The following is a 25,742-nucleotide window of genomic DNA, read 5'->3' as shown; positions in this document are numbered from 1 at the left end:
CAGCATGGTACTGGCATAAAGATAGATATACTGGCCAATTTAATCAAATTGAGTGTTCAGAAATAGGCCTCTCTTATCTACAGACATTTGATCTTTGATAAGGCAGTCAAGCCAAAACAACTGGGACAGAGTAGCCTGTTAAATAAATGATGTCTGGAGAACTGGATATTCATATTCAAAACTTTGAGAGCAGACTCCTCTCTGACAGCTTATACTCAACTCAAAATGGATTAAGGACCTAAATATTAGTGCTAAGATCATAAGACTTTTAGAAGAAATCATAGAGAAATATCTTAAGAATCTACTGATAGGAGGTGGCTTCCTAGGCCTTATACCCAAAGCACGAGCAATAAAAGAAGAAAAGTGATAAAGGGGACCTCCTCAAAATTAAACACTTTTGTACATCAAAGGACTCTGTCAGGAAAGTGAAAAGGCAGCCTACACAATGGGAGACAATATTCAGAAACCACACTCAGGTAAGGTTTAATATCCAGAATATCTAAAGAAATCCTACAATTCAACAACAGAAAGACAATCCAATTAAAAAATGGGCTAAAGAAATGGACACTTTTCTGAAGAGGAAATACACATGGCTCAAAAACATATGATAAGATGTTCAATTTCTCTGGTTATAGGGGACATACAAATCAAAATCACAGTGAGATATCATCTCACACTTACCAGAATGACCATTGTCCAAAAACCAGAAAATTACTGGTGGTGGAAAGGATATGGAGAAAGAGGCACACTTATTACTGTTCATGGGAATGTAGAATGGTACAGCCACTGTCAAAGACATGCATTTCCTTAGGAAGCTAAGTATAGAATTGCCATATGATCCAGCAATCCCATTACTAGGTATATACCCAGAGGAACTGAATGCTAAGACACGAACAGACATTTGTAAACCAATGTTTATAGTGACATTTTTCATGATTGCCAAGAGATAGAAATAGCCTAGATGTCCATCCGTGGAAGAGTGGATTTAAAAAACTGGTTTATACGCACAATGGAATATTACACAGCTGTAAGAGAAAACAAAGTCACGCAACATACAATAACGTGGATGGACCTTGAAGATGTTACATTGAGCAAAGTTAGCCAGAAACAAAAGGACAAATATTATATGGTCTTACTAATATGAACTAACATTAATGAACAGACTTTGAGTGTTGAAACTCAGAACACAGGTTATCAGTTGATAGAAGCTTGTTAGAGATCAGGCAGTTCATACTGAAGGATTATACAATGTTCAACAGGATTGCCTGTGTAGATCCAGAAATGGAGAGTGTGGTGCTGTTTGGTGGTAGCACAGTATTGTAGGTGCACTGACCAAGGATAACTGTGAGGTAGGGTTGAGGAAGTAGGGCTGGGGGCATATGTGATACTGGAGGGAAGGATGGACAATAGAGAATGGGACTGTGTAGCTTGGTGCAACCTAGAAGGTCAGTAATGGTGACGAAATACACAAATGTAAAACTGTTTTTCCCCAGGGGGAAACAGATGAATGGTAACCTTGTGGAATTTTGAAAAGGGAAGGGTATTGGAAGAAAGAATATAACCAAAGCAACCGGAGTCTGGGTTTAAAAATAACATTGTAGTGTGCTGCCATTAAATGTGACAGGGGTAATATACCAAAGCTGAATGTCTGTGAGGGAGGGGGTGTGTGGGTGGAGTACAGGAATCAGTAGTGGTGTTGTTGACTGACCTTATTGCTGTGTCTTATTTTATTTTTAGTATAAGTGCTAATTGTGACGAATGCACAACCATATGATGATACTGCAAACGATTGTACACTGTGGGTGATTATGTGGCATTTGAATATATCCCTATAAAATTGCATGGTAAAAAAATAAACAGGGACACAAGTGCTGGTGAGAACTTGGAGACAGAGATGTATGTATTTTTTTTTTTTTTAATTCAGTTTTATTGAAATATATTCACAAACCATACAGTCATCCATGGTATACACTCAACTGTTCACAGTATGATTATATAGTTATGCGTTCATCACCACAATCTATTTCTGAACATTTTCCTTACATCAGAAAGAATCAGAATAAGAATAAAAAATAAAAGTGAAAAGAGAATACCCAAACCATCCCCCCATCCCACCCTATTTGTCATTTAGTTTTTACTCCCATTTTTCTACTGATTTTTTTTCAATTTTTTAACTTTGTTTATCAAAAAATTAAAAACAAACAGGCAAACAACAACCAAAAAAACCCCACAACATTTCAAACAAAGCAATGGATTAAGGAAAACAAATAACCTAAAATAATTACTTTGCTTCCAATATGTTCCTACCATACCCCAAGAAAATTAATAAACCATGTCCAAACAGAGGAGTAAGAAAAACAAATAATCTAAAATAACTACATTGCTTCCAACATGTTCCTACCATACCCCAAGAAAATTAACAACCCCTAAGAAAACAAAGGAATAAGAGAAAAAAAAAACCTAAAATAACTCTATTGCTTCCAACATGATCTTACTATATCCAAGAAAGTTTACAAACCATAATCATTCCTGAGCATTCCCATAACATTGAGATTACCCTCCATAGTTTATCTGTTCTTATTAGATTATCATTCCCCCTCCGCTAATTGGTATCTCTAGGTCCCCTACATTCTACAGTATAAAACATTGTACATTTTTCACAGAATTCACATTAGTGGTAACATACAATATCTCTCTTTTTGTGCCTGGCTTATTTTGCTCAGCATTATGTCTTTTTTTTTTTTTTTTTTTTTTTTAATCTTCATTTTATTGAGATATATTCATATACCACGCAGTCATACAAAACAAATCGTACTTTCGATTGTTCACAGTACCATTACATAGTTGTACATTCATCACCCAAATCAATCCCTGACACCTTCATTAGCACACACACAAGAATAACAAGAATAATAATTAGAGTGAAAAAGAGCAATTGAAGTAAAAAAGAACACTGGGTACCTTTGTCTGTTTGTTTCCTTCCCCTATTTTTCTACGAGATGTATGTATTTAATGTTGGTGGGGCAGTAGATTGGTGTAGCCTTTCTGGAGGAGAGTATGGTGGTCCCATAAGAAGCTAGGTATGTGGGGGTTTCAAGATCCCACATCCTCACTATGGGGTATGGACTTGGAAGATTGGAGAGCAGGAACATGAATGGATATTTAAGCACCAGTATATATATCAGCAGTATTCACTATTTGCCGTGGATGGAGGTGGCCTAAGAGGATATTGACCAATGAATAGAATGGTGACCTGTAGTGAATGCATACGATAGAAAATTGAGCAGCTACAAGAAGAAATGAAGCTGTGAGACGCAACGAGGTGAATGGATCTTGAGTACAGCTTTCTGAGTGAAGCATGCCAGAAACAAGAGGACAAACATTATAATGTCTCACTAATATGGACTAACTAATGTGTAAACTCTGAGAACTTAATCTTAGAGCACAGCTTATCAGGAGAATGCTTATTGTAGTGGTCTCTAGATTATGAGCTCTTACAGCAGTCACATCTATTCCTGAGTTGCAATGGTTGTCTCTAAATCCTGAGATGCTGAGCTCTTTGTGTATAACCTGGTCAGTCTCTGGAACTTTGGGTATCTGTATGACACATGATACTCGGAGCTGGAACTTAGCAGATGTGAATGTCAGTATTACCTCATATGGCAAGTTGTTGAAAGAGCTGAAAAAGAGTACAGACTTAATAATTTGAGATATGAACAAAGAGGATCTGGCCAGGACTAAGGCAGATCAGGCCCATGGGTAAAGGATGATACTGACTGGGTTTTAAAAGTACAACTTATGTGTGAGACCAAGGGAGATGTTTATCTGGTGAAGGATCTATATTTTCTGTAGCACACTAGATAATTTAACCTATATGATCAGTTTGATCACCATGGGTGCAGGGAGCGGTAAATGGGAAGTGGAATTTGGCGAGTTTGTACAGGCTGAGGTGAAATCCCAACACATCCCAGAGCAATATGGGCAGAGAGTGTAAGTGTATTTCTGGGCCCCCCCAAGGAGTTTGGGAGAAATGCGGAAGTGTTGGACTTCCCCACCTGGGCTATTGATGATTTTCCCGCAAACATTGAGAACTGCCAATTAAGTGGGCCGAGCCCTTGATCTAGGGGCCTTCCCCTGTGAGGCCAATTGCTGGAAGGGAAAGGCTAAGCCCACTTATAATTTCTCGTAGGTTCCCCACCCTGCCCCCCGCCCCCCCCCCCCCCCCCCCCCCCCGCCTAGGGGACCCTTTTTGTTGCTCAAATGTGGCCCGCTCACTCTCTAAGCCTACTCAGCAAGTGAACTCACTGCCCTCCCCGCTACATGGGTCGTGACTCCCAGGGGTGTGAATTCCCCCCCTGGCAACGCAGGAAATGACTCCTGGAGATGAGCCTAGACCCAGCACTGTGGAATTGAGAGGATCTTCTTGACCAGAAGGAGGAAGAGAGACGAAACAAAATTAAGGTTCTAGTGTCTGAGAGATTTCAAATAGAGTCGCAAGGTCAGTCCGTAGGGTATTCTTATGCACTAGATAGATATGACCTTGTTTAGTGTGTTTGAATGGCTAGAGGGAAATACCTGAACCTGTCAAACTCCAACCCAGTGAGCTTAAATCTGGAAGACAATTGTATAACTGTGTAGATTGCATGATGTGACTGTGTGACTGTGAAAACCTTGTGGCTCGCACTCCCTTTATCCAGTGCATGGATAGATAAGTGGAAAATGGGGACAAAGCTTGGATGAAGAATAGGGTGAGATGGAGTGGATAGAAAGATTTAGGTGTTCTTCAAAAACTGATTCTGGTGATGAACTCACAACTGTATGATGGTGGTGTGAATGACTGTACACTGTGGATGACTCTTGGATGTGTGACTATATCTCAGTAAAACTACTTAAAAAAATAACAAAGTGGGGAGTTGGGGAGTGTGATGTTTTGGATATTGTTTTCATTTTATTTTTTGGAGTAATGAAAATGTTCAAAGTTTGTGATGATGAAAGCACAGCTATATGACAATACTGTAAACAACTGTACACTTTAAATGATTCCATGTTATGTGATTATATCTCAATAAAGCTGCATTAAAAAATTGCATAGGTATCTATTAGAAAAGTAGACATAGAGTGTAATGTGCCCAAATAAGGAGTGCAGGGTGGGGGGCTGGGGATGGATTAAGAAGGATAAAAAATTAATCCAAAAGTAGTCAAAAATTAAAATGAAGCCTGAAAATGAAGGAAAAATATAATACAAGATATCAGAAACAATTTGAAATATATTAATTATTTCAATAAATATTGTGGTGTAAGTTCTCAAATACAATACTGTACAGACAGGAAACAGTCCCTACAAAACCCATCAATACATACTTAAGAGTCAGATGAATTTTGAATGCCATAAGATAAAAAAATTATGTCTGCAAATAAAAAGAAAGTTGCTATACTGATAATATTAGAACAAATAGACTTCAAGTATAAAGCATAAGTAGAGTTTCATTTTGATAATGATAAAATAACTCAATTTGCTAGGCACATGTAACAATTTTGAACTAGTTAGCTACAAATTTTATTTTAAAAATTCACAGGAAAACAAGGATAACTTGAGAAATACACGGTCATAGTAGATCACAGTATATCCTTTTAAAGAGTTCATACATCAAGCAGACCAAAATTCGTCTGTAAGGACAAAAACCTGAACAGCAGGATTAACAGCTTGATTTAACGGGTATATGTAAGATAAAGTAATCAATTATAAGGAATACAGCTTTTTCCCCAAGAATATATAATGCATTTGTGAAAACAGATCATATGCTGAAACAGTACTCAAGAAGTTTAAGAATACTGGAATCATAAAGACCTTATCATCTGAAATAATAATACTGATTTTGAGGTCAGTTGACAGAAATTTTAAAAATGTGTAGATAAAAAATTTTTTTAAGTCACCTGTGTTTGCAATCATGGGTCTAAGAAAAACTTGTAATGGAAATCAGGAAATATTTTGCATTAAACAATAATAAAAATATGTATTAAACTTTTGGGATAAGTTCCAGCATAACTTAGAGGGAAATGCAGAACCTAAACTGATGTTAGAAAATAATGAGCTGAGTATTCAGTTTAAGGTTTAAGTACAAAGAAAAGAAGAATAAACTCAATGAAAGTACATGACAAGGAATAATGAAAATAAGAACAGGTGAAATGGGAAAAAAGATTTAATGGAGATTTTCAATAAGGCCCAAAACTTCATTGTTTGGAAAAGACCACTGAAGTCTACTAACCTCTAGCAAGGTAAATCAATGGGAAAAAGGAAAAAACAACAATATTTGGAAATAAAAAGTGCATTATTGTAAAACTTAGGTCTTGCATACATTAAGAGAAAGAATATTAAAGCTTTAATGCAAGTGAATTAGCAAAAGATGAACTCAATTCTAGAGTAGCATAATTAAGCAAATACAAAATAAAACCTTAAAAGCTCTACAGTCATTAAAAATAATTGTATCAGTAGGTAATTATCTCCCACAGAAGAAAACACCAGGCTGAGACAGTTTATAGTTAAGTTCTACCATGTGTTCAAGGAACTGTGAATTCTAATCTTAAAAATTTTATCTTCCAGTATGCAATGGGAGAACATTTCACATTCATTTTCTGAGTCTTGTATAACCTTCAAACCAAAAGCAAACAAGTAATGAATAAGAAAAAAATTATAGGCCCAGTATTCCTTAAGAATACAGAGGCAAATAACTCCTAAAGAACTTTATCAGGAATCCAATATCAGTGATATATAAAAGTTTACACAAGAAATCTTAGCGAGGATTATTATTAGAAAATTTTATCAGTGTCATTCAGTGTATCACAAAAGAAAGGGAAGATATGTTCATCAAAAGATGCAGTATTTCATAAAATTCAGCACCATTCTTAAAATAAAGCCTCAGGCAAAACTAGAATAGAAGAATTTCACCTTAAATTGATAAAGAACACATACAATAAAGAGTTACCTAACCATCACATCTTTCCAGCACTTGGTCCAAACGAGTGAAGTAAGACAGGAAAACTGAATTTTAAAAACTAATATAAATGATTGATTAAAGAGGAAGAAATAAAATTATCTTTTTGACAGATTGCATGCCTTTTTTTTTTTTTAATTCAGTTTTATTGAAATATATTCACAAACCATACTTAAGTCATCCATGGTATACAATCAACTGTTCACAGTATGATCATATAGTTATGCGTTCATCACCACAATCTATTTCTGAACATTTTCCTTACATCAGAAAGAATCAGAATAAGAATAAAAAAATAAAAGTGAAAAGAGAATACCCAAACCATCCCCCCATCCCACCCTATTTGTCATTTAGTTTTTACTCCCATTTTTCCACTGATTTTTTTTCAATTATTTAACTTTGTTTATCAAAAAATTAAAAACAAACAGGCAAACAACAACCAAAAAAACCCAACAACATTTCAAACAAAGCAATGGATTAAGGAAAACAAATATCCTAAAATAACTACTTTGCTTCCAATATGTTCCTACCATACCCCAAGAAAATTAATAAACCATGTCCAAACAGAGGAGTAAGAAAAATAAATAATCTAAAATAGCTACATTGCTTCCAACATGTTCCTACCATACCCCAAGAAAATTAACAACCCCTAAGAAAACAAAGGAATAAGAGAAAGAAAAAACCTAAAATAACTCTATTGCTTCCAACATGATCTTACTATATCCAAGAAAGTTTACAAACCATAATCATTCCTGAGCATTCCCATAACATTGAGATTACCCTCCATATTTATCTGTTCTTATTAGATTATCATTCCCCCTCCACTAATTGGTATCTCTAGGTCCCCTACGTTCTACAGTATAAAACATTGTACATTTTTCACAGAATTCACATTGGAGGTAACATACAATATCTCTCTTTTTGTGCCTGGCTTATTTTGCTCAGCATTATGTCTTTTTTTTTTTTTTTTTTTTTTTTTTTAATCTTCATTTTATTGAGATATATTCATATACCACGCAGTCATACAAAACAAATCGTACTTTCGATTGTTCACAGTACCATTACATAGTTGTACATTCATCACCCAAATCAATCCCTGACACCTTCATTAGCACACACACAAGAATAACAAGATTAATAATTAGAGTGAAAAAGAGCAATTGAAGTAAAAAAGAACACTGGGTACCTTTGTCTGTTTGTTTCCTTCCCCTATTTTTCTACTCATCCATCCATAAACTAGACAAAGTGGAGTGTGGTCCTTATGGCTTTCCCAATCCCCTTGTCACCCCTCATAAGCTACATTTTTATACAACTGTCTTCAAGATTCATGGGTTCTGGGTTGTAGTTTGATAGTTTCAGGTATCCACCACCAGCTACCCCAATTCTTTAGAACCTAAAAAGGGTTGTCTAAAGTGTGCGTAAGAGTGCCCACCAGAGTGACCTCTCGGCTCCTTTTGGATTCTCTCTGCCACTGAAGCTTATTTCATTTCCTTTCACATCCCCCTTTTGGTCAAGAAGATGTTCTCCGTCCCACGATGCCAGGTCTACATTCCTCCCCGGGAGTCATATTCCACGTTGCCAGGGAGATTCACTCCCCTGGGTGTCTGATCCCACGTAGGGGGGAGGGCAGTGATTTCACCTTTCAAGTTGGCTTAGCTAGAGAGACAGAGCCACATCTGAGCAACAAAGAGGCATTCGGGAGGAGGCTCTTAGGCACAACCATAGGGAGGCCTAGCCTCTCCTTTGCAGCAACCATCTTCCCAAGGGTAAAACCTGTGGTAGAGGGCTCAACCCATCAAACCACCAGTCCCCTATGTCTGTGGTCATGTTAGCAACCATGGAGGTGGGGTAGGCGAATACCCCTGCATTCTCCACAGGCTCCTCAAGGGGGCACTACATCTTTTTTTTTTTCCTTTTTTTTTTTTTAACTTTCCCTTCTTTTTTAAATCAACTGTATGAAAAAAAAGTTAAGAAGAAAACAAACATACAATAAAAGAACATTTCAAAGAGACCATAACAAGGGAGTAAGAAAAAGACAACTAACCTAAGATAACTGCTTAACTTCCAACATGTTCCTACTTTACCCCAAGAAAGTTACCTAATATAGCAACATTTCTGTGAACTTGCTCCTACTATATCCATCAGAAATTAACAGACCATAGTCATTTCTGGGCATCCCCAGAACGTTAAATAGCTTATCTGTTCTTCTTGGATTATTGTTCCCCCTTCCTTAATTGCTCTCTACTGCTAGTTCCCCTACATTCTACATTATAAGCCATTTGTTTTACATTTTTCAAAGTTCACATTAGTGGTAGCATATAATATTTCTCTTTTTGTGCCTGGCTTATTTCGCTTAGCATTATGTCTTCAAGGTTCATCCATGTTGTCATATGTTTCACGAGATCGTTCCTTCTTACTGCCGCGTAGTATTCCATCGTGCGTATATACCACGTTTTATTTATCCACTCATCTGTTGAAGGACATTTGGGTTGTTTCCATCTTTTGGCAATTGTGAATAATGCTGCTATGAACATTGGCGTGCAAATATCTGTTCGTGTCACTGCTTTCTGATCTTCCGGGTATATACCGAGAAGTGCAATCTCTGGGTCGAATGGTAACTCTATATCTAGTTTCCTAAGGAGCTGTCAGACTGACTTCCAGAGTGGTTGAACCATTATACAGTCCCACCAACAGTGAATAAGAGTTCCAGTTTCTCCACATCCCCTCCAACATTTGTAGTTTCCTGTTTGTTTAATGGCAGCCATTCTAACCGGTGTTAGATGGTATCTCATTGTGGTCTTAATTTGCATCTCTCTAATAGCTAGTGAAGCTGAACATTTTTTCATGTGTTTCTTGGCCCTTTGTATTTCCTCTTCAGAGAACTGTCTTTTCATATCTTTGGCCCATTTTATAATTGGGCCGACTGTACTATTGTCATTGAGTTGTAGGATTTCTTTATATATGCAAGATATCAGTCTTTTGTCAGATACATGGTTTCCCCCAATTTTTTCCCATTGAGTTGGCTGCCTCTTTACCTTTTTGAGAAATTCCTTTGAGGTGCAGAAACTTCTAAGCTTGAGGAGTTCCCATTTATCTATTTTCTCTTTTGTTGCTTGTGCTTTGGGTGTAAAGTCTAGGAAGTGGCTGCCTAATACAAGGTCTTGAAGATGTTTTCCTACATTATCTTCTAGGAGTTTTATGGTACTTTCTTTTATATTGAGATCTTTGGTCCATTTTGAGTTAATTTTTGTGTAGGGGGTGAGGTAGGGGTCCTCTTTCATTCTTTTGGATATGGATATCCAACTCTCCCAGCCCCATTTGTTGAAAAGACCATTATGGCTCAGTTCAGTGACTTTGGGGGCCTTATCAAAGATCAGTCGGCCATAGATCTGAGGGTCTATCTCCGAATTCTCAATTCGATTCCACTGATCTATATGTCTATCTTTGTGCCAGTACCATGCTGTTTGGCATCTGTGGCTTTATAATAAGCTTCAAAGTCAGGGAGTATAAGTCCTCCCACTTCGTTTTTCTTTTTTAGAGTGTCTTTAGCAATTCGAGGCATCTTCCCTTTCCAAATAAATTTGATAACTAGCTTTTCCAAGTCTGCAAAGTAGGTTGTTGGAATTTTGATTGGGATTGCATTGAATCTGTAGATGAGTTTGGGTAGAATTGACATCTTAATGACATTTAGTCTTCCTATCCATGAACATGGAATATTTTTCCATCTTTTAAGGTCCCCTTCTATTTCTTTTAGTAGAGTTATGTAGTTTTCTTTGTATAGGTCTTTTACATCTTTGGTTAAGTTTATTCCTAGGTACTTGATTTTTTTAGTCGCTATTGAAAATGGTATCTTTTTCTTGAGTGTCTCTTCAGTTTGTTCATTTCTAGCATATAGAAACATTACTGACTTATGTGCATTAATCTTGTATCCCACTACTTTGCTAAATTTGTTTATTAGCTCTAGTAGCTGTATCGTCGATTTCTCAGGGTTTTCTAGATATAAGATCATATCATCTGCAAACAATGACAGTTTTACTTCTTCTTTTCCAATTTGGATGCCTTTTATTTCTTTGTCTTGCCGGATTGCCCTGGCTAGCACTTCCAGCACAATGTTGAATAACAGTGGTGACAGCGGGCATCCTTGTCTTGTTCCTGATCTTAGAGGGAAGGCTTTCAGTCTGTCTCCATTGAGTACTATGCTGGCTGTGGGTTTTTCATATATGCTCTTTATCATGTTGAGGATGTTTCCTTCAATTCCTACCTTTTGAAGTGTTTTTATCAAAAAGGGATGTAGGATTTTGTCAAATGCTTTTTCAGCATCTATTGAGATGATCAATTGATTTTTCCCTTTTGACTTGTTAATGTGTTGTAATACCTTGATTGATTTTCTTATGTTGAACCATCCTTGCATGCCTGGAATAAACCCCACTTGGTCATGGTGTATGATTTTTTTAATGTGTCTTTGGATTCGATTTGCAAGTATTTTGTTGAGGATTTTTGCATCTATATTCATTAGGGAGATTGGCCGGTAGTTTTCCTTTTTTGTAACATCTTTGCCTGGTTTTGGTATTAGATTGATGTTAGCTTCATAAAATGAGTTAGGTAGTGTTCCCTTTTCTTCAATGTTTTGGAAGAGTTTGAGTAAGATTGGTGTCAGTTCTTTCTGGAAAGTTTGGTAGAATTCCCCTGTGAAGCCATCTGGCCCTGGGCATTTATTTGTGGGAAGATTTTTGATGACTGATTGGATCTCTTTGCTTGTGATGGGTTGGTTGAGGTCTTCTATTTCTTCTCTGGTCAGTCTAGGTTGTTCATATGTTTCCAGGAAATTGTCCATTTCCTCTACATTATCCAGTTTGTTGCCATACAGTTGTTCATAGTATCCTCTTATAATTTTTTTAATTTCTTCAGGATCTGCAGTTATGTCACCTTTTTCATTCATTATTTTGTTTATATGTGTCTTCTCTCTTTTTGATTTTGTCAGTCTAGCTAGGGGCTTGTCAATCTTGTTGATCTTCTCAAAGAACCAACTTTTGGTGATATTTATCCTCTCTATTGTTTTTTTGTTCTCTATGTCATTTATTTCTGCTTTAATCCTTGTTATTTCTTTTCTTGTACTTGGTTTAGGATTGGTTTGCTGTTCATTTTCTAGCTTCTTCAGTTGATCCATTAGTTCTTTGATTTTGGCTCTTTCTTCCTTTTTAATATATGCGTTTAGTGCTATAAATTTCCCCCTTAGCACTGCTTTTGCTGCATCGCATAGGTTTAGGTATGTTGTGTTCTCATTTTCATTCGTCTCTATATATTTAGCAATTTCTCTTGCTATTTCTTCTTTAACCCACTGATTGTTTAGGAGTGTGTTGTTTAACCTCCAGGTATTTGTGAATTTTCTAAGTCTCTGATGGTTATTGACTTCTAATTGTATTCCATTGTGGTCAGAGAATGTGCTTTGAATAATTTCAATCTTTTTAAATTTATTGAGGCTTGTTTTATGTCCCAGCATATGATCTATTCTGGAGAAAGTTCCGTGAGCACTAGAAAAGTATGTGTATCCTGGTGATTTGGGATGTAATGTCCTGTATATGTCTGTGAAATCTAATTCATTTATCAGATTGTTTAGGTTTTCGATTTCCTTATTGGTCTTCTGTCTGGTTGATCTATCTATAGGAGAGAGTGATGTGTTGAAGTCTCCCACAATTATTGTGGAAACATCAATTGCTTCCTTTAGTTTTGCCAGTGTTTCTCTCATGTATTTAGTGGCACCTTGGTTGGGTGCATAGACATTTATGATTGTTATTTCTTCTTGCTGAATTGCCCCTTTTATTAGTATGTAGTGGCCTTCTTTGTCTCTCAAAACATCCCTGCATTTGAAGTCTATTTTATCTGAGATTAATATTGCTACACCTGCTTTCTTTTGGCTGTAGCTTGCATGAAATATTTTTTTCCATCCTTTCACTTTCAGTTTCTTTGTGTCCCTGTGTCTAAGATGAGTCTCTTGTATGCAACATATTGATGGTTCATTTTTTTTGATCCATTCTGCGAATCTATATCTTTTAATTGGGGAGTTTAATCCATTTACATTCAGCGTTATAACTGTGAAGGCATTTCTTGAATCAGCCATCTTATCCTTTGGTTTATGTTTGTCATATTTTTCCCCTCTGTCTATTAATATCCTTTATTGTACCCATACCGAATCTCTTTAGTATTGAACCTTTCTCCAAGTCTCTCTGTCCTTTCTTTGTTTCTCTGTTGGTAGGGCTGCCTTGAGTATCTCCAGTAGGGGAGGTCTCTTGTTAGCAAATTCTCTCAGCATTTGTTTGTCTGTGAAAAATTTAAGCTCTCCCTCAAATTTGAAGGAGAGCTTTGCTGGATAAAGTATTCTTGGCTGGAAATTTTTCTCACTCAGAATTTTAAATATATCGTGCCACTGCCTTCTCGCCTCCATGGTGGCTGCTGAGTAGTCACTACTTAGTCTTATGCTGTTTCCTTTGTATGTGGTGAATTGCTTTTCTCTTGCTGCTTTCAGAACTTGCTCCTTCTCTTCTGTGTTTGATAGTGTGATCAGTATATGTCTCGGAGTGGGTTTATTTGGATTTATTCTATTTGGAGTTCACTGAGCATTTATGATTTGGGTATTTATGTTGTTTAGAAGATTTGGGAAGTTTTCCCCAACAATTTCTTTGAATACTCTTCCTAGACCTTTACCCTTTTCTTCCCCTTCTGGGATACCAGTGAGTCTTATATTTGGACGTTTCATATTATTTATCATATCCCTGAGGTCCGTTTCGATTTTTTCGATTTTTTTCCCCATTCTTTCTTTTATGCTTTCATTTTCCATTCTGTCATCTTCGAGGTCACTGATTCGTTGTTCAGCTTCCTCTAGTCTTGTACTATGAGTGTCCAGAATCTTTTTAATTTGGTCAACAGTTTCTTTAATTTCCATAAGATCGTCCATTTTTTTATTTAGTCTTGCAATGTCTTCTTTATGCTCTTCTAGGGTCTTCTTGATTTCCTTTATCTCCCGTACTGTGGTCTCATTGTTCATCTTTAGTTCTTTGAGTAGCTGCTCTAGGTGCTGTGTCTCTTCTGCTCTTTTGATTTGGGTGCTTGGGCTTGGGTTATCCATATCGTCTGGTTTTTTCATATGCTTTATAATTTTCTGTTGTTTTTGGCCTTGTGGCATTTGCTGAACTTGATAGGGTTCTTTTAGGATTTGTAGACCTATTGAAGTCCTTATCTCTAATTTATCAGATCTACAGCTTCGTGGAGTACACTTTCTCTAACTAACCAGCAGGTGGCGTCCACGAGCCACCTGTTCTCCACAAGCCAGTTCTCCCCTGCTTAGCCTTTTTGGTGAGTCGGGGAGTGAGTCTTGTGCGGTCCAATTGGTGTACCAAGCTTGTGTGTGTAGTTGGTGTTGCCTGCCCTGTGTATGGGGCGTGTTTCTGGGCAGTCAGGGAGGGGGTTGGCTCTAGCAATCAAATCTCCCTGGTGATCCTAGAGTTTTAAAGCTGCTGCAATAGTCTAATCCTTCAGTTCAGTCCTGCCACAGTTTGTCTCTGCCACTGACCCACAAGTCCTTGGTATTGGCGTATGGCTCCTGAGACTTGCAAGTGGGCCCCTCTTCCGGGCCGTGCACCCCGGGTCCTCTGTTGAGGGATGACTGTGCTATGTCACAGGTGAGTGCCGTCTCCCCAGGGCGGTTCTGGGCTGCTGAGCTGTGTAGGGAGGCTCCCAGTCTGCTGAAATGATGGCTGAATGGGGCTTTGTTAATTCACACTGCTCTACCTTCCCAACTCTGGGACAATCAGCTGAGGTTGCAGGGAAGGCTAATGTCCACGCCCAGTTTTGTGGTGTGTGCCTGTTATTTGAAGCACTTCCATCACACTGGGTTGTCTGGGGCAGTTCTGGGCTATGGGAGTGGCGATGGGCAGGAGTGTTTCCTGTCCACCAGGATGATGGCTGTGAGCGGACACCCCCCTTTTCTTGGGAAGTTGTGGTGTTTAGTGAATTTTCCCAGCCACTTGATTATTGCGTTTTGTCTCAGAGCTCTCCTAGTTCTGCTCTTGACTTGACCTGCCCAAATAGCAAGTCTTTGAAGCTTTCTGTATTGGGCTTCTTAGAGTAATTGTTTTAGAAAAAGAAAAAAGGATTTAAAAAAAAAAAAAAAACAAAAACAAAAAACGGGCCCTCCTCAGAGATCTAATGGGTCATTGAAATACTAAGAGACAAAGCAACCAGGGCCATTAAGGAAAGGTCCACAGGGCAGAGAGATCAGCTTTTCTTCGGGATTTGCATATGCGCCTCAGGGCCCTTCCCCTTTCTATGTTCACCAGAACTCCAAAATTCCTCCGCTTTTGTTTTGGAGTTTTTCGTGTTGTTTTTTTTCTATACCTGTCTCCTCTCTGCTGGGCTGGCTGCTCTCAGATTCTCTGGTGTCTGGTCTCAGTCTATCTATGGTTGGAGTTTGGATCAGTAGAATGAGTTTCCGATAAGGGCTGCCACTGCAGTTCTCCCTTCTCCTTCCCGGAGCTGACAGCCCCTCCTCCCCCGGGACTGAGCCTGGCAGGGAGGGGCGCGGGTCCCCTGGCCGCAAAAACTTACAGATTTTGCTGATCTCAGCAGTTCCACGTTTTCATGAGTGTTGTATGAAGTATGCCCAAAGTCAGATTGCTCTGTGGTGTCCAGTCCACGCAGTTCCTGGCTTTCTACCTACTTTCCTGGAGGAATAACTAAAACATACAGCTCACCAGTCTGCCATCTTGCCTCACCCCTCAGATTGTATCCCTTTTATGTTGAAAAACTCAAAATGTATTAAGAAAATTGAGTAAAGTAAAGAATAAAAATAAGAAATTCTGTTGCATTTAACATTTATATCAAACAATTAGGAAATAAACCTTTCGAAAATGCATTAAGATATAAAGTATCGCACATGATGACAAAAACAGCTACCAAAAGACTCCCAGACTCAGAGAAAAAAAAAATGACAATTCTTACTCGTTCAGAACTCTGGAAGAATGTAAAGACTGGAGAAGCATACCACAAAAGCTTAATTGAAAAAAAGAGAAAAATATCAGGTAAGAAACTTATGTTCCACACTGACCGGTCCTGTCCCCACCACTTCACTTGGTCCCATGCCATTCAGGAAGTGCCCAAAGTCAGGAACTGGGATCCTTCACACCTCCCACTGGGGACATAGACTATAAAATCTCTCAGTGTAGTGAGAGATCCCCACCTTTATTGAGACACAGAGTCGCAAGGCCACAGGGACCCATAGCAGGGCTAAGGCTGGTGGGAAGAGTGGCATATAAAAGGGTAACAAGGAAGAGCTTCTCAAATGGAGGAGTAGGGAAGGTACTGAAAATCTTCCCCAAATGCAGCAAGTAGCCAGGCAGAAGGTGTCTGAATCAACTATTTGGGGACCAGGGAAACAGGGCAACATTTCAAAACCCAGCTAAGTGACAAATGAAGAGTGTGAGAAAACATGGACAGAGATTGTATTTCCAGCTACAGATACTGGTGCTCATCCTCCACGCTTGAGGAAAACAGCAGGAGGCCCAATGCTTGCCTAGGGGATGGCCACAGACTGCAGCAGCCATGAGAATCCTGCCCCACAAGTAAAGTGGTATATACAGCCTAGATTATACCAAATTTTGGCCAGCAAAGGGAAGGCAAAGGAACCTTGCAGTTTCACCCCTGTGGGGCTAGTGGAGGTAAATAGCTTCTTAGGGCGAGTAAGTCACATAGGCATCATAGGTGTTCCAGAAACATAAGAGAAGGAAAGAGGCCAAGATTATATTTGAAGAAATAATAGCTGAAAATTTCCCAAATCTTATAAAAAAGATATAAATACACAAATCAAAGAAGCCCAACATACTCCAAACTGAATAAACCCACTCCAGGACACATACTAATCATATGTTCAAATGCCGAAGAGGAGAAAATTCTGAAAGCAGCAAGAGAAAAGCAATTTATCGCATACTAGGGTAGCCAAATAAGACTCAAGTGCTGATTTCTCATCAGACACCATGTAGATGAGAGGGAAGTGGTATGATATATTTAATATACTGAAAGAGAAGAATTTCTAAGAATTCTCTATCGAGGAAAGCTGTCTTGTCAAAAATGTAAGAGAGTTTAAAATATTCACAGATAAATAGAAGCTCAAAGAGCTTGTTAATAAGAGCCCGGCCCTGTGAGAACTACTAAAGGGAGTCCTGCCAGCTGAACAGACAAGACAGGAGATGGGGGTCTGGATTTAGGTAAGAACTGAAGAGAATTAGTAAGGGTAACTTAGAGGATAAATAGAGAGACAGGAATAGATCTGACCAAAAAAAAAAAGTTGTGTTAAGAACTGCCTTTATGGAATAACTAGCAGTAAATATCTGAAACTATCAAACTACAACCCAGAAGCCTTGAATCTTGAAGATGATTGTATAAAAATGTAGCTTATGAGGGGTGACAATGTGAGTGGGAAAGCCACGTGGATCGCATCCCCTTTGCCCAGTGTATGGATGGATGAGTAGAAAAATGGCCAAAAAAAAAAAGCACGAAGTGTTCTTTTTTACTTTAATTGTTCTTTTTCACTTTGTTACTTTTGTGTGTGTGGTGATGAAAATGTTCAAAAATTAATTTTGATGATGAATGCAGAACTATATAATGGTACTGTGAACAACTGAAAGTATGCTTTGCATGACTGCATGGTATGTGAATATAGCTCAATAAAGTTGAATTAAAAAAAAAAAGAACTGCCTTTAAAGTAATAACTTAAATGTTAATGGATTAAACTCCCCAATCAAAAGACACAGATTGGTAGAATCGATTAAAAAATGATCCATCTATATGCTGTTTATAACAGAATCATCGTAGCTCCAAAAATATAAATAGGTTGAAAGTTGAAGGATGTAAAAAGATATTCCTTGCAAGTAGTAACCAGAAAACAAAAATGTGTGGGTAGCTATATTAACAGCAGACAAAACAGTTTAAATGCAAAAATGTTATAAGACATAAAGGGCACTACATATTAATAAAAGTGGAATTCACCAAGAGAAAAGAATAACCATGAACATACATGCTCCTAATCAAGGTTCCCCAAAGTACATGAAGCAAACTCTGGCAAAACTGAAGGGTATCATAGACGAACCTACTATAGTAGTGGGAGATTTCAACACACCACACACTACAAGAGATAGAACATCTAAACGGGACTGCTCAAGAAACAGAGGGCCTAAGTAATATGATAAATGAACTAGACCTAGTAGACATATTCACAACATTGCACCCCAAAACAGCAGGATATACATTCTTCTCAGGTGCTCATGGAACATTCTCCAGGATAGATCGTGTGCTGGCATACAAAACAGGTTTTAATAAATTTAAAAAGAATGAAATTATGTAAAACTTTCTCAGACCATAATGGAATGAACTGGAAATCAATAACAAATGAAAAGCTAGAAAATATACAGATGTAAGGTTAAAGAACATTTGCTTAATCAGTGGGTCAAAGAAGAAATTACAAGACAATTCAGGAAATATCTTGAGATGAATAAAAATAAGAACACAGCATATCAAAATTTGTGGGATGCAAGGAAAGCAGTGCTGAGAGGCAAACTTGTATCTCTACACACCTACATTAAAAAGGAAGAAAGAGCTAAAATCAACGACCTAACTGAAATACTGGAGAAACTGGAGAAAGAGGAGCAAACTAATGTTAAAGAAAGCAGAAGGAAGAAATTAATGAAATATACAATAAATCATAGAATTGATAAAACCAAAAGTTGGTTCTTTGAGAACATCAGTATAATCAAAAAACCCTTAGCTACACTGACAAAAAAAGAGAAGGTGCAATAAAATAAAGCCAGCAATCAGAAAGGGGGTATTACCACAGATCCCAAAGAAATAAAAAAGATAAGAGTTTACTATGAAACACTGTATGCCAACAAACTAGACCACTTAGATAAAATGGACAACTTTGTAGGAACATGTACCAAAACTGACTCAAGAAGAAACAGAAGACTTCTACTACCAATCACAAGTAAAGACATCAAATCAGTCATCAAAAACCTACCAAGGGGATGGCGGCAGGCAGAACCAAGTACAAGCGCCCTGCCCAGCCAGAGGAAGCTCTGGGCCACGACCCTGCCAGCCACCTGCATGCACTCCAGATCAGTGGCGCCACCTGCCAGCCCCTCAGTTGCCGGCAGCTGGAGTCACGTCACGATTGATGAAGACTGGCAGTGATGGTGGCAGCATGCCTGAAGACCTCATTAGAACAGAGAGAAGAACTTTTGGACATTCACTCATGATAAGAGGAACTTGATGGCATCGAGAGGCTGAAATACAAAGTTACAGAAGTGATGACAGAGACCTGACAATCTGACTTCTGTAGAGGAGAGCAAAACTACTAAGAGGAAGAAGCAAATAGCTATGGGAAGAAACAAATTCAACATGGATCCCAAAATGGGAACCAGTTTTTAATAGAAACTGACCTGCTGCAGAGTTTCACAGAAGACGTAGCCCAGATCCTTTGTAAAGGAGAACTAAATAAGACAGTAATTTGGGATGAATTTGACATTAAAGTTCTGCAGGCTTTCATGGAGCTCCGTGAGTTTGCAGATCTCAACCTGGTACAAGCTATGAGGCAGTTCTTGTGGAGCTTTTGAGTTCAGGGGAGGCTCAGAAACTTGATTGCATGATGGAGGCCTTTGCTGCTTGCTACCGCCTGTTCAACCATGGGTTCTTCCAGTCCATGGACATGTGCTACATGCTGTCCTTCGCCATCATCATACTGAACACCAGCTTGCACAACCACAACGTGCGGGACGAGCCACCGGCCAAGCGCTTCTTCACCATGAACCACAGCATCAACAACGGCGGTGACCTGAGGATTTGCTGCGGAATTTATATGAAAGTATTAAAAATGAACCACTTAAAATCCGAGAGGAGGAGAGAAATGACCTGACATCCATGTTCTTCAACCCTGACCGTAAAGGCTGGCTCCTGAAGCTTGGGAGGTGAGTGATCTGAAAGCACTGATGGTTCATCTTGACCAATAATTGCCTCTATTACTTTGAATACACAACAGACAAGGAGCCCAGGGGAATTATCCCTTTGGAAGACCTCAACATGAGAGAGGTGGAAGACCCACAGAAACCTAACTAGTTTGAGCTTGATAACCCAAGCCACAAATGGCAAGTTATCAAAGTCTTAAGACTGAACCTGACGGCTGCATGGTGGATGGTAACCACATGTTGTACTGGATCTAAACCCCTACTCCAGAGGAGAAGTCCATCAAATCAAGTTTCAGGAGGGACCCTTCCTATGACATGCAGGCAACAGGAAAAGGAGGGTTGTCAATAAGAAATAGGGCTTTCCTGGCCTTAATAGGTAAATGTTGAAACCAAAACCCCACAGCAACAAATGACCACATCCTCTCCGTTATACCTGAACACACCTCCACAGGAAGCATCTTCCGGCAGGCCACCAGCAGCAGGGGTCTCTGTGGGATTCTCCCACCTTCACAAGGACAACCTCTGTGGGTTCGTGTTTCAAGAACCAAACTGAGGGCTCAGAAGCCTGACATGGGCTGCATCTGGGACCATCTGGTATGTTCCTGCCCTGCCGCAGGCCCACCACCCAGCCAACCGCCCACAGTGGATGACAGACGTCTGAGTGTACCTCAGTAGTACCTGCAGAAGCCTGCTGGTTCAGCCACTCACGCAGCTGTGCAGACAATCCCAGGCTCACTCTCTGTCCATGGTACAACTACCCATTACATATTGTAGGCTGTATTTAATTAGAATATCATACCAGCACTACACTGGCTCTGGGATGTTTTGCATCATGATAATTGTTTAAAATTGAGAGTGATAATGATTGTACAACTAAGGGAAGATAATGTGAGACACTGATTGTTTATCTTGGACAGAATATATGCTATGTGTAGTTAGGAACCCCATACTTACTTATAAGTCAAGCCCTCAATCTTGAGGCTTGCGCTTCTGAAACATAGGGCTGTAAATGGGAGGCTAAGCCTTCCTGTAATAATGCTTAAGAGAGACCACAAGAGAACCTCTTTTGTTACTCAGGTGTGGCCTTTCTCTCTCTAAGCCCAAATTGGCAAATAAATTCATTAACTTCCCCCATACATGGGACATGACTTCCAGAAGAGTGAATCTCCCTGGCAACGTGGGATACAACTCCCAGGAACGAGCCTGGCCCTGATATATCGAAGGATTGGAAATATCTTACTGGCCAAAAGGGGGAAAAGAAAGGTAGCAAAATAAGTTGCAGTGGCTAGGAGATTTCAAATACAGTTGAGAAGCTATCCTGGAGGTTCCTCTTACGCAGGCTCCAGCTGGATGTCCCAAATGGCCACAGTTTGCCATGCCGTTACCAACAGTCATCCCGAAATACCTAGGTCCCTATCTGAGATTCTTTATAAGTTTCACTCATTTATCATTCAGTAACTTAAATGCACCACAGTGTTCCTATGCTAGACAAGGCCTAAAAGCCAGAGGCAATAGCCTCTTTAAGGACAACAATCATATGCAGCCTTCTTCCCCATAATTTTGACACCTCGTTTATATATGAAGAAGTTAGGGTGGTCACTGTCTAGACACCCCTGTAGATCGAGAAAGTGATTAAACAAGAAGAAGGGGTAACAACAGACAAGATAGGATTTACCAAAGGATTACAAATACTGAATATATACATTTTTTTAAGATGCTAGGGTATTAGAATAGCTAGAAGGAAATAACTGAAAAGGTAGAGCTGTAACCCATAACATTCTTTGAAATTACTTATATAACTATTTATTAAATTGTACTTTGAAAGTTACTACTTTTATGTGTGTATATGTGTGTGTGTGTGTGTGTGTGTGTATGTTTTACAATAAGGAAATAACTGAAATTATGAAACTTTAACCCGTATTCTTTCAAATTTGAAAATTCAGAATTCTTTGAAATTTGCTAACTACTTGTTAAATCATTCTTTGATAAGTTATCACTGTTGTGTATGTATCTTAAACTTCACACACACAAAAAAAAGCTGTTAAAAAAAAAACCCTACCAACAAAGAAAAGACCAGGACCAGACGTCTTTGCAGGAGAGTTTTAACAAGCATTCCAAGAATAATTAATACAGTTCCTGCTCAAACTCTTCCAAAAAAGTGAAGAACAGGGAACAGTACCTAACTAGATGTTCTATGAAGCCAACATCACCCTAATACGAAAGCCGTGTAAATATACTACAAGAGAAGAAGACTTCAGACCTATCTCTACAATGAATATAGATGCAAAAATCCTAATGTAACATTTGCAAATCAAATTCAACAGCATATTAAAAGAATTGTACACCATGAACAAGTGAATTTTTTCCCAGGTATGCAAGGGTGGTACAACACAAGAAAATCAGTTAACGTAATATACCACGTAACAAATGAAAATGATAAAAGCTCATGATCATTTCAATTCATGCAGAAAAGACACTAGACAAAATTCAGCATCCTTTCATGATGAAAACATTTCAAAAAGTAGGAATTGAAGAAAACTTCGCAAACATGGTAAAGGGCATACTTGAAAAATCCACAGCTAACTTCCTACTCAATGTTGAGAGACTTAAAGCTGTCCCTCAAAAATCCAGAACAAGATCAGGATGCTCACTGTCACCATTGTTATTCAACTAGAACTAGAGCAATTAGGCAAGAAAAAGAAATAAAAGGCATGTAAACTGGAAAGGAAGAAGTAAGACTGTCATTTGCAGATGACGTAATCCTATATTTAGAAAACCCAGAAAAAAAATGAAAACAAAGCTATTTGAGCTAATAAACAAATTCAGCAAAATAAGATTAAAGATCAAGTAAAAATCAGTGGTGTTCCTATACATTAGTAATGAGGTATCCGAGGACATAATCAAGAAAAAAATTCCATTTACATTAGCAACTAAAAGAATCAAATGTCTAGGAATAATCTTAACCAAGGATGTAAAGGACTTATACACAGAAAACTATAAATAGTAATAAATCATAGAAGAACTATATAAATGGAAAGATAATTCATGTTTATGGTTTAGAAGGCCAAATGTAGTTAAAATATCAGTTGTACCCAAATTGATCTACAGTTTCAATACAATAACAATCAAAGTTCCAACAGACTACTTTGCAGAAATGGAAAAGCTAATTATCAGTTTCATTTCAAAAGCTAAAAACATCTTGAGAAAGAAGAATGAAGTGGGAGGTATCATGCTTCCTGACTTTCATGTATATTTTAAAACCACAGTGGTCAGAACAGCTTACTTTATGATACTAGCATAAAGACTGATATAGTCATCAATCAAATTGAATTGAGAGTTTAGAAATTCACCCTCAGATCTGTGGTCAGTTGATTTTCAATATGGCTACCAGTCCATTCAACTGCAACAAAAGTCTCTTCAATAAATAGTGTTGGAAGAATTGGATATTCATAACCAAAAGAATTAACAGTACCCCTTTCCCATACCCTATCCAAAAATTAACTCAAAATGGATCAAAGACCTAAATATAAGCATTAGTACCATAAAACTCCTATAAGAAAATATAGGGAAACATGTCTAATATCTAGTGATAGGTGGTAGTTTCTTAGACTTTGAGGGCAAAGCTCAAGCAACGAAAGAATGAATAGATAAATGGGAACACCTCCAAATGGAATCCTTCAGTGCTTCAAATGACTTTATCAAAAGAGTGAAAAGGCAGTCAACTCAATGGAAGAAAATATTTGGAAACCACACTTCTGATCAGGATTTGATATCCATATTATACAATGAAATCCTACAACTCAAAATAAAAAGACAACCCAATTAAAAAATGGGCAAAAGACAGGAATAGACATTTTTCCAAAGAATAAATATGCATGGCTAAAAAGCACATGAAAAGTTGCTCCGCTTCACTAGCAGTTATAGGACTGCAAATCAAAACCACAGTGAGATAGCATCTCACACCTACTAAAATGGACACTATTAAACAGGAAACTACAAGTGTTGCAGAGGGTGTGGAGAAACAGTAATACTTACTCTCTGCTAGTAGGAATGTAAAATGGTACAGCTGCTGTGGAGAACAGTATGGCAGTTCCTCAGGAAGCTAAGTACACTGTATAGAGTTGCCTAACGACCTGGCACTCCTGCTACTCAGGATATACCCAGAAGATCTGAAAGCAGTGACACTTACAGACATTTACACATCAGTTCACAATTGATGCGACACTGTTCACAATTCCAAAAGATGGAAACAACCCAAGTGTCCACCTACAGATGAAAGGATAAACAAAATGTTGTATATACATATGATGGAATATTATTCAGCAGTAAGAAGGTATGAAATCCTGAAGCATATGACAACATGGATCAACCTTGAGGACGTTATGTTAAGTGAAATGTCAGATACTAAAGGACAAATATTGTATGATTTCACTGAAAGGAACTAATTATAGTATGTAGATTCATAAAGTATAAGTTACCAAGATATAGAATAAAGCTAAAAATGGAGAGCGGTAGCTTAATATATGCAGAATGTTTAACTAGGTTGAACTTAAATGGTACTGGACAGAGGTAATGGGAGCACATAATTGTGAGAATAATTAACAGTGTTGAATGGTATGTGAATGTGATAGAAAGGGGAAGTTTAGAGTCTGTGTCACCAGAAGTAAAGCTGGAGTCTAAAACATGGGAATGTGTAACACAATGAATCTTTTGGCAGACAATGTCCATCATTAACTGTATAAACATTAAAAAAATTCTTCCATGAACTAGAACATATTTACAACACCATTACAAGGAGCTATTAATAGAGGGGTATATGGGGAAAAAATGTACCCATTTCAATGTATGGACTGTAGTTAACAGTAATGTTTTAATACTCTTTCAGCAACATTATCAAGTGTAATACACCAATATTAGGAGTAGATAAGAGGGTTGGGGTAAGGGAACGGAGGATTTGGGTTTTCTTTTTTACTTCTACTTCTTTTCTGGAGTAATGAAAATGCTCTAAAATACATCTTGGGGTTGTATGCACAAAGTGAAGATACTATGACTGTATACTTTGGATGGTTTGTATGATGTGTGAATGTACCTCAAGAAAACTGCATTAAAATATATAAAGTATCTAGGAAAAGAAAATAACAAAAGATGTGCCAGCCTATTAAGGAAAGAATTATGGAAAGATATTAGAGAAAACTTAAGTAAATGGACAGATACAGCATATTCTTGAGTTGGGAGTGTTACCCTATTAAAGACGTTAATACTCCCCAAATTGATGTATAGGCTTAACAGAATTCCAATGAAATTTATCAAAGGGATTTCTGTGAAATTTGACCAACTTATCTACTGCTAAACTGAACCACTGAATTAATTTTCCCCATTATATTTCTGAATTCTAGAATTTCTCCTTGGTTAAGAATACAACTTTCTTATAAAATTCTCAATCTTGTCTTATTTCCTTGAGTATTTAAAAGTCTGTCTAATTATTCCATTATGTGGATCCTCTCTGTTCATTTGTAGCATGTATTCTTTTTTAATGCAATTTTATTGAGATACATTCACATACCATACAATCATCCAAAGTGTGCAGTCATTTGTTCACAGTATCATCACATAGTTGTGCATTCATCACCACAATCAATTTTCTGAGTGTTTTCATTGTTACGAAAAAAAGAATAAAAAAAAGTAAAAAATAACAGCCAAAACACCTGTACTCCTCCCCCCCCCCACCCATTATTTATTTACTTTT

At 37.9% G+C, this 25,742-nt stretch overlaps 1 protein-coding gene and 1 pseudogene across 2 annotated transcripts in view; both read left to right on the top strand.

Moving 5' to 3' along the window:
- The window catches only part of JMJD1C (jumonji domain containing 1C), a 424,199-nt gene that overhangs the window by 197,351 nt on the left and 201,106 nt on the right, over positions 1-25,742 (top strand). The window lies entirely within an intron of this gene.
- On the top strand, positions 18,855-20,352 carry LOC119510048 (annotated as a pseudogene).

The sequence above is a fragment of the Choloepus didactylus genome, chromosome 15 (genome assembly GCF_015220235.1).
Source record: "Choloepus didactylus isolate mChoDid1 chromosome 15, mChoDid1.pri, whole genome shotgun sequence".
Taxonomy (NCBI): Eukaryota; Metazoa; Chordata; class Mammalia; order Pilosa; family Megalonychidae; genus Choloepus; species Choloepus didactylus.
This window is presented reverse-complemented; position numbering and strand designations above follow the sequence as displayed.